The sequence below is a fragment of the Amphiura filiformis genome, chromosome 2 (genome assembly GCF_039555335.1).
Source record: "Amphiura filiformis chromosome 2, Afil_fr2py, whole genome shotgun sequence".
NCBI lineage: Eukaryota > Metazoa > Echinodermata > Ophiuroidea > Amphilepidida > Amphiuridae > Amphiura > Amphiura filiformis.
This window is the reverse complement of record NC_092629.1, coordinates 58,539,532-58,550,645: the sequence shown is the minus strand read 5'-3', so window position 1 is coordinate 58,550,645 and position 11,114 is coordinate 58,539,532.

Genomic DNA, 11,114 nt, shown 5'->3' with positions numbered 1-11,114 from the left:
TTAGTGCCATCTTAATTTGATTTTGTCGTGTATTTGTCATACATTTTTGGTGTTGACCAGACTGCTATGTTTAGGTACAATTTAAAAGGGCATTTCGTGATCCACAGCATCATCCCCCCACTTTTCTAAAAAAAAAGTTGAGATTTTCATGTCACTGGAAACCTCTGGCTACCATAATGTTTATGTACAAAAATTTCTTGCAGATTAATTAGTTTAGCAAAGATATCGTGAAATTTGAATTACAACACATTGTCTATGGAGCAGTGTAATACACATAGTCATGCATAACTTGCAAATGCCAAATCAGAATCAACTGAAATTTTGGGAATAAACTTTTTTCGTGGATATCTACTGAAAATTGTCATAAAAAGAGGATGCTAGGATCACGAAATACTCCTTTAAAGCAGGTGTGAGGTCAGTGGTGTAGCTATTAGGACAGGTCACTGAAATGAAGGTGGAAAAATATTAGGCGAAGAAAAAAAATTAAACTCGATATAAAAAAAAATAAAACAGCCGGTTTTAGTTATTAGGCCTATTATAGACAGAACAAGTTTGTATTAGTTAGTGAGTCAAGGTCACCTGAGGTCATCCAGGGGTCATATGAGGTCAAATTAGTAAAAACTATCGTATGGACATGAAACTTAGTGGGTACAGCCAACATTTAGAGCCAAATTTTTGGCAGGTCATTTTGGGGTCACCAGGGGTCATCTAAGGTCAAATTAGTAAATACTGTCGTATGGGCATGAAACTTGGTGGGTACAGTCAACATTTACAGCCAAATTTTTAGAAGGTCATTTTGGGGTCACCTGAGGTCAAATTAGTAAATACTGTCGTATGGGCATGAAACTTGGTGGGTACAGTCAACATTTAGAGCCAAATTTTGGAAGGTCATTTTGGGGTCACCAGGGGTCATCTGAGGTCAAATTAGTTAATACTGTCGTATGGGCATGAAACTTGGTGGGTACAGTCAACATTTCGAGCCAAATTTTTGGAAGGTCATGTTAGGGTCACCAGGGGTTATCTGAGGTCAAATTAGTTAATACTGTCGTATGGGCATGAAACTTGGTGGGTACAGTCAATATTTCGAGCCAAATTTTTGGAAGGTCATGTTAGGGTCACCAGGGGTCATCTGAGGTCAAATTAGTTAATACTGTCGTATGGGCATGAAACTTGGTGGATACAGTCAACATTTAGAGCCAAATTTTTGGAAGGTCATTTCGGGGTCACCAGGGGTCATCTGAGGTCAATTTAGTAAAAACTGTCGAACGGGCATGAAACTTGGTAGGTACAGTCACCATTTCGTGCCAAATTTTGGGAAAGTCATTTAGGGGTCACCAGGGGTCATATGAGGTCAAATAAGTAAAAATTGTCCGATGGGCATGAAACTTGGTGGGTACAGTGACTACAGCCAAAATCAGCCAGGTAATCATGCCCAACCGAGAACCGGGTGGGTGCGTCTTGACCCGGGACAGAACAAGTTTGTATTGGATAGTAGGTCAAGGTCACCAGAGGTCATCTAGGGGTCAAATTAGTAAAAACTGTCATATGGGCATGCAACTTGGTGGGTAGGTTCAGCTTGACCTAAGACGGAACAAGTTTGTATTGGTTAGTGGGTCAAGGTCACCCAGGGGTCATCTGAGGTCAAATTAGTAAAAAGTGTTTTCCGCCTATTTTCTCAGAGACTATAGGGGTCGCACGTTCCTCAAACTTGGTGGGTGGGTGCATCTGGACCTCAGACAGAACAAGTTTGTTTGATGTAAGTGGGCCAAGATCACCCGAGGTCATCCAGGGGTCATATAAGGTCAAATTAGTAAAAACTGTCGTATGGGCATGAAACTTGGTGGGTACAGTCAACTTTTAGAGTCAAATTTTTGGACGGTCATTTTGGGGTCATCCGGGGTCACCCAGGGGTCATCTGAGGTCAAAATAGTAAAAAATGTCATATGGGCATGAAACTTGGTGGGTACAGTCAACTTTTAGAGTCAAATTTTTGGACGGTCATTTTGGGGTCATCCAAGGTCAAATTACTAAAAACTGTTGTATGGGCATGAAACGTGGTGGGTACAGTCAACATTTAGAGCCAAATTTTGGAAGGTCATTTCGAGTTCACAAGGGGTCATCTGAGATCAAATTAGTAAAAACTGTCCTATGGGCATAACTTGGTGGGTACAGTCATCATCAGCCAGGTAATCGCGACAGCCGAGAACCGCCAAATACGGGTAACCGCCTAGTAGATAATAATACTAGACTTCTCCGTAGTCCACTTGCCAATTGTGCACTACTCTGGCTATTACATTTAAGCTTAAAACTCTGATTTAATTAATGAGTGCACAATTGATAGATTTTCACAACTGATCTTTTCAGTCACCGTGACGCCCTCTGTTTGTTAGCTTCCCAAGTGGACTACTGACTTTGCCTTGAGAGTTAGGCCAATTTCTGGCCTAACTAAAATTGGTGATGATGTAATGCATCTTTAAAAATGAATCTGGCTTGTGATTGGTCGCCCAGATCTCGTTATTGTTTAAATCCTCCCGACGCGTACTAGTACCATTATAACCCCGGGGGGGGGGCACTTCCATGACAGATATGCATCATGTGCCTCGGGATAGACCCCCTTTTTCAAACCGGCTTGTACCCAATGACCCCTTTTTTGTGTTATGGTCCTACCTATTACCCAATGACCCCCTTTAATAAAGTACTCATGTACTCAATGACCCCTTTTTCTATTTCCTGCTATACCCAATGACCCCCTTTTAATTCCCAAATTTAGGTGGTATTTGTGTTCTCCTCCAGAAATAATGAGATTTTTCACATTTCCAAGGTGGCCAAGTTGTTTTTACGCAGTTTGGCATTTATTTATGTGTACTTAATGATACTCTTTTGGCAATCCTGTACTCAATGACTCCCATTTTACTTTTTGTTACCCCAATGACCATCCTTTTTTCAAAGTTTTTTACCGAATGACCCCATTTTTATTCAGGTTGTGTACTGAATGACCCCATATTTTTGTAATTGTACATTTGACCTGAATGCCCCCTACTTTTAACATGGCCGAGGCACATCCCTGCCATTTCAGATAGGGAGTGCCTCCCCCGGGATTATAACTATACATGGTACACAACTATCTAGGGAATGCGGCGCTTTTGTGCTGGTGGATGAACGTATGCATCTATCGCGATTGTACCACCATGCTTAGTCTTGTGGTTAGATTTTATTGATAAACAAGTATGATTGACAGTGTGTGAGTCCCGGGGTAAAGTTCTGCTTAAAAGTGAAAGTCCATAGTCGGTTTTTCGGATAATAAACTGGCAGATTCTAAAATTAGAATTGTTCATTATAATTATGCCATTATGAAATGTTGCATTCAATAATATAAGCCTACGTAGGGCCTATACTTTACTTTTACTGTCACAAATATAATTATATAGCCTAAACTTTTTCATAACCATTTTATACTAGTATTTTGATGTACTAAATATCAGTATAATTTCGAGTTCAACTGAATGCGTTCATCATGATTAATAACATTTTTGTTTATCAAAAATCGACTATGGCATAGTCTAATAATAATACTGGTAGTCTGTGACTCTGTGCTTCTGTGCCTCTGTGACTCTGTGCCTCTGTCTGTCTGTCTGTCCGCCTATTTTCTCGGAGACTAGGGGTAGTAGGGGTCACACGTTCCTCAAACTTGGTGGGTGGATGCATCTTCTTCTTTCGTATATGCTACTAACGAGGGAGATTCAAATCTCAAGTTTGCTGTTGAGCAGCCAGTCTCGTGTGGAAACATCAACTTCATTGAGTCCCTTGGCTCCATTTGGGGGTTGATGAAGGTGACAAGCTTTGATGATGTGGTCTGCCGTCTGCTCTTCCATCCCGCACTCACAAAGTGGGCTTTGGGTGAGGCCCCGTCTATGCATACTAGCCCGGAAGCGACCTACTCCTGTTCGCAGGCGGTTGAGTTTCACCCAAGCATGGCGTGGCAAATCCGAGCCAGGGCTGGATTTCGATGTGTCTGGGATATAGCTTTTCAGGGGCGAAGATGACAACTGCCATCTCTGCTGCCATTCATTGCCAGTCCAGTGAGCCGATGACTCCTTGGTCTGTGCCTGATGGATCAAAGCATGTGCCTCCGATGTGAATGGGTGCCGCGACTTCAGACGAGGTTGCTGAACGTCTCTGTTGACCACTTCATGGAGAAGGTGGCCTGTGTTCAAAGCGCGCCGAGTCAGAGCCATGGTCTGCGACTTCCTCCTCAGATCGGCCGGTGGAATACCTGCTAGTACTGGCAGCTGTTCTGCTGGGGTTGGACGTAGGCAACCGCTTATGGTGCGGAGAGAGTTATTCAAGCTTGTGTCCACTAGATGTGCGTGGGCGCTTCTACTCCATACAGGTGCGCAGTATTCGCAGGGCGTAAACCAAAGCCAGGGTTGCAGTGCGTAGAGTGGGAACGCTGGCTCCCCAACCTGTTCCTGCGAGGCGTCGAATAAGAGCTCCCCGTTCATTGACTTTGTCGCGGAGGCCTGCCAGGTGTTGTCGGTAGGTAAGCGATCTATCAAGTTTCACTCCAAGGTAAGTAGGGGTAGCTTGGAAGGCAAGTCGACTCTTATTGACCATGATGTTTAGTTCCCGCTTAGCTTCCTTGTTATTTAGGTGGAAAGCTGCTGAAACTGTTTTCCCTTCGCTGAGCTTCAGGCGCCAGTTCCTCAGGTATGTTGATAGGGTATCCATATCATTGCTGAGGACCGTCTCGATGTTTGACCACTTCCTGTGCGTTGCCAGGATGGCTATGTCATCAGCGTAGCCATACTTCTTTGATGTTGTCTCGGGCAGGTCATGAATGTAGATGTTGAATAGCAAAGGAGCCAGTACAGATCCCTGAGGAACCCCGTTGTTAAGGCGGCGAAGTCTGCTTTGCTGTCCATCACTGGTCTTCAGTACGAAGCTCCGGTTTGTGATCAGGTTCAGTATGTAATGTACCATACGTCTGTCCGGTATCATACGGAGTAGCTTCGCAGTGAGTCCCCTGTGCCATACGGTGTCATAGGCAGCAGTTAAATCCACAAAGACAGCCCCTGCCTTCTCCTGGTTCTCAAATGTATCTTCAATGTCCTGCGTAAGGAGGGTCACTTGGTCTACAGTTGACCTACCCTGGCGGAAGCCAGCTTGCTCGTGGGGCAGCTGGGGGTCAATGATGGGGTTGACCCGTGCATGGATTAGGCGCTCGAGGAGTTTGTAGGGGATGCACAGCAATGAAATGGGCCTGTAGCTCTTTGGATCATCCTTTGGTTTGTTCGGCTTCGGTAGGGCGATCACGGTGGCCCTGCGCCAGATCTTCGGGATTTTGCATTGACTCATCGAATGTGACAGAAAGAGGCGTAGCCAGTTGGTGACGGCGTTGCCAGCATGAAGGAGGAACTCAGGATGTATGATATCTGGTCCTGGGGCCTTGCCTGCTTTCAGCAGTTTGATAGCTGATGACATTTCCTCCACTGTGAACTGGTTGGTTAGCTCCGTGTCATGGGTATCCGTCTTCCAGAGTCTGGCCACTTCCTTGGCAACGCATCTTGAAAAATCACGATCTGGGTTCTTGAAACGACCGTTCTGGACTAGCTGAGATGCGATGGAGTTGGCACTTACTAGACACTTGGTTGGGGATGAAGTTTCCCGGCCAGTTAGTTGGTTGACTGTGTGCCATGCTCTACGGCAGGAGTGAGTGAAGTCAATTGACTCGACAGTTTCAGCCCAGCGTTCTTGGCGCTTCTCATCTAGGCGTGACAGCAGTGTGGAAGCAGTTGCTTGTGACTTCTCACCTGGTTCAGATTCGATGTAATCGTTGTACAGCTCTTAGCATTCATCGTCCCAGCATGGGATGTAGCTCCTCTAGCCACGTGGGATTGACTGCTTTGCTGCATAGATGAGCAGATCGCAGTAGGCCTTGTATGATGAGTCCAAGTCTTCGCTGTCTGGGCGTGGTAGCCTTGAGACCCGCTGGTTTGTTATCCGTTGAAACTGTTCCCAGTTAGCCTTGCGGAAGTTCCAGCGCTTCACTGCTTTGCTTGTGGTTGATGCTACGAGAGATGGAGATGTTATCAGCGAAGGTCGGTGTTGAGATCGTGGAAATCTGTCAAGGACTCGCCGTGTGGGAAACTCGTGGCCCAAGGAGGTGCTTGCGAAGGCAAGGTCCGGATTTGAACCTGTGTTCCAGCGCGGAGAGTGGAAGCTGTCAGGCTCCTTCGGGTTGTAGAGAAGGGTAAGGTCGTTTGCAGAGGCCCAGTTGTTAAGGCATTCCCCATCCTGTGTACATCTGGAGTATCCCCAATCTGTGTGGTGGCAGTTGAAGTCCCCTGCATACAGACAGGGAGAACTAAAAGATGGCAATGATGTGTCAGTCAGGTGCACAGGTGGAGGTTTGTATACATTGACGATGGTTGTATCCTGGACCTTGACAGCCAGCCATTCAAGCATGGACTCTGGTGAGGATCTCGCTTCAAGTGACCATTGCATGTCTTTCTTGACGAAAGTCGCCAGGCCATGGTGGTTGTTAAGGGTGGAGGCAGCAAGAACAAAATCTGGAAGGACCAGTTTGTCGTCTGTCTGGCAGTGAGTTTCCTGCAGGAGGATGACTTTGACCTTGTTGTTGAAGGCCAGTTGCTCAATGATGTTCAGTTTAGCATTGGTGAGACCTGCAACATTCAGTTGTAGAACTGGGACACCCTTGCCTTCGACGGCTATAGCCGCCCGTCCTGAAAAGGACGCCAAGCTGGGCATAGGGTCGCAGCTCTGCTTCTTCATGTCAGTCTCACCACTCGTTTGGTAGCTATTTGTTGGCATTTGTTGACCTTGTAAAGGTGGATGCATCTTGACCCCATACAGAACAAGTTTGTATTGGTTAGTGGGTCAAGGTCACCCAAGGTCATCCAGGGGTCAAATTAGTAAAAACTGATTTTCTCGGAGACTGGGGGTCGCACGTTCCTCAAACTTGACGGGTGGGTGCGTCTTGACCCGGGACAGAACAAGTTTGTATTGGTTAGTGGGTCAAGGTCACCAAAGGTCATCTAGGGGTCAAATTAGTAAACACTATCATATGGGCATGCAACTTGGTGGGTAGGTGCATCTTGACCTAAGACGGAACAAGTTTGTATTGGTTAGTGGGTCAAGGTCACCTATTTTCGCCTATTTTCTCGGAGACTAGGGGTCGCACGTTCCTCAAACTTGGTGGGTGGGTGCATCTGGACCTCAGACAGAACAAGTTTGTTTCGGTTAGTGGGCCAAGATCACCCCAGGTCATCCAGGGGTCATCTGAGGTCAAATTAGTAAAAAATGTCTTATGGGCATGAAACTTGGTGGGTACAGTCAACTTTTAGAGTCAAATTTTTGGACGTTCATTTTGGGGTCATCCGGGGTCACCCAGGGGTCATCTGAGGTCAAATTAGTAACCTTTTGTTCTAGACAAAGGGCTTCCGCCATTAAATCGGTAACTGACCTGACAGCGTATTAACGCTATATAGGCAGGCTACTGTCATGTCAATAAGGAAAGTCATCTGAAATCGTCTACACCAGCGAGAGGTACCGTACCTATTGTTATAATACCATCCAAGGGTGTGCTCGGGTTGTCGCATAAACACAAATAAAAGCACACTTTACCGTCGATATAGAATTATTTACCACCGATCTTAATTTAGGCGCCTCATTTAAATAAATTCAATAAAGTTGCTGATCGATTACCCGTAGGCCCCCTATTGTCATTGCTGCCAGGTATATTATAATAGGTCTAACTGTGTCACTTTTAACTACTTTGCAGCTATTATGTTGTCATGGTTATAGGTCTGTTTAATAAAATCAAATGAATTTCTTAATATCACGAATATCCATTTTAAAAACCAGGTCCAATTGAGGTAGTGAACTCCCGAGTGAACTAGGAGAGGTGAAAAGAGGAGAAGCGGATGTGGGTGATCGAGATTGTAGGGGAACGGGACACAGTGTCATCGACCCTATATCTTCATGGCAGAAATCGCCATGGTAGGTTGAATCCACAGCCACGATTGGCCATTTGGTTCAGACCTTTGAAGCTCTTTGAGACGAATAATTAGTCGAGGGACATGACTAAGGCTACTCACAATAGCCGGGTATTGATCTTGGTTGTGCGTGAATAAGCTTGTATACCCCATTGAGGTCAATGGTCATCGACTTTATACTGCCTAGTAGTGAGTGCAGCTGTACTACACGCTGTAGCCATACTGGACCAACGCAACATAAAATGGTTTTGGTTAGATTTTGAGTTCAAAGCGCACGGCCAATTTTCAAAGCGCATTCTAGCGACTATCATATCTGTTCAACACGTATTTTCAAGTGTATGAGACCAAATCTGGTTTCTTGAGAAAAAATCATTTACGGGAGATATTCATCATTTTCTAACCCGGTATCCGAAGATTTTCGTCTGATATCAAAATCGTGCATAGCAATTCACGTGTATCGATCCCGTGTATTCATTTTAATGTCCCTTCTGCACCAAATAATTATTAGCCAGGCGGTGTCGGTGTGCGGGAGGAAGACAAAAAAAAAAAAAGGAAGAGGGGGAGAAGGAGAGAGAGAGGGAGAAGGAGAGCGATAGAGATTAGAGTCACAGGGCTCTAAATTACATAGGCGTATTTTGCCACAGCTGATGGTCGTTATAATCACCCCCCCAATATTGTCGCCTGTGTATTGGTTCATTCTGTCGAAAGTAACCTCATACGGTAGGCCTATTTTCACCCCCCCTTCCATGTCAAAAAAGAAATCTACGCCACTGCTGAAGTGTGTGCATAAGAAAAAATAAGTGAAAAGAAAGGAATGAATAAAGAAAATAATAATAATTATTATAGAATCTAAGCATATAACAGCACTTGGCAGCCATTTAATGATGCCAAAACCTTTTAAAATATGTTACGTAATTAAAACTCCCAGTCAAACTCCCAGTCAGATATATTTTACACCTGCCAAACACAAGTCACCCAATTTCGATAACTGGACGTTGAATGTACACTCTCATGAATATTGATTGGCAATATTTTCCAATATGTCAGCGCCGCTCAAATCGGACACAATAGAACAATAGACCCTTCAGTACGTTGGTTATAAGAATGAAACATGTATTTTCCAAAAATTAAACTTCATACAAGTCTGCACGTGAAAAACACCTTCAACATTCATGTTTATAGGAAACAGGCCTATTGTAAATAAATGTATCAGCTATGAACAAACATGTAGGCCTCTGAGTTTGTTACTGCACAAGTGGAGTAGCTCCCCACCCGGTTTTTTAACTTCTTGGAAAAGGGGGGGGTCAAAAGTTTTGTATGTCTAAAGTGGGGGGGTCAAAAAGTTTCAGGTTCTCTGGGGTCAAAAAAGTTTTGACTCCAAAAATTTCGAAGTGCCCCCCCCCCGGTCACTAACTGTTAAAAACTTACGGTAGGTTTTCAAAGGGGTGATCAAAAATATCCACCTTTTTAGGGGAATCAAAAATTTTGGATGTCCGATGTTCCATCTTCCCCACTGCCCACCCCCACTCCCACCACAAAACGTTCAAACCTGACTCGTAGCCTATTGTTATTATAATGTCATCCTCTCATATTATAATAAAGTAGTCTTCGTAAGATAATCCCTTCAAGAGGTGAGCTCTTACAGTAAGTTTTAAAGGACTGCCGACTCTACGATTTACCGTTATTGATCGTATCGATTAATACAGCAGGCAGTGCATTCAGCTCCGATGGACATGATCAGCTGACTCATCGCATGTTCGGGTCGGGCGTCGAGTCAGGCAGGAGCGAAATTGTTTATTTATTTATTTATTTATTTATTTATTTATTTATTAATTTATTAATTAATTTATTTGTTTATTTATTTATTTATTTATTTATTTGGTCAATTTGTTTTTAATTGGGGTTGACTATTGTTTCTTTATGATTATTTTTGGTATTCAATATTAGTTTCAATATTCAATATTACTTATAGTTATAGGCCTATATAAATTCATTTATTAATTTATTTGTAAATATTTATTTATTTAGGCCTACTACTCCTTGCAGCCTTGTTACTTATTAGGCTAATGAAAGTCAATTCCCAGTTTCCCGTTACATTATTTTTCATGACTGTGTAGGTGACCATTTCATTATTCATTATTTTATACCATTTCATTATTGCATCTGTTACAGGTGTAAACCAATAACTACCCATGTATACATGTGATAAATCACAGTTTGTAGTTTACAGATGTAGTTTACAACCACATGAAGGTGATTGTACAACTATTATCAAAAGTTTCACAATATTTTTACGGGATGAGATCAGAGCAGATCAAAAAGTGCGGGACAGAGAATTGAGTAGGTATTCATTAATAATTCATTATTAACCATATACATGTACCATGCTCCTACTGCAAAGAAAATCCCTGAAAATCAACAGAAAGAGATTTATGATATATTTAAAACCACAATTATTTATTTGTATGTTAAAGTTTGTTAGAAATCAACATTTTATTCAAAATAATGAAATATTTGGCCAGCAAATTGTTTTGAGGGGAGTAGGGTATAAACGGGAAACTGGGAATCAGCTTTCATTAGCCTTTATACTGTGAAAAGTTGTACTTGAAACTTCTAGTCTAAACATTTAAACATGGGTCTATGCTCATGTACATGTATGCTCCTCTGCATTGTTTATTTAATCTTTGTTTCTTTCATTTATATTTGCTTATTAATTTTTATATATGTAGGCCCCTATTTCAATTTGTATTGTTTTTATATTACTTTTTAGTATTTTCATATCATCTATTTAGTAATATTTTTAGTAACCTCTAATCTCTATCTAATGACACCATAAACATTTTGTCAGAGATGATCAATGGGTATTGATTTATGGACAAGTCAATTGGCCACAATCTATTGACACATGATCTTGTCTTCCAGGGAAAATAATCCCACTTATAAATTATAATAACAATAGGCTACGAGTCAGGTTTGAACGTTTTGTCTCCCACCAATGTATTTATGAACACTTGCCAGTTCCTCATTTGTTCGCCATATTCCTTTTTAAAGGAATTTTTATTTTTATAAGCGCCCTCTGTAAATATTGATGACCTCTTA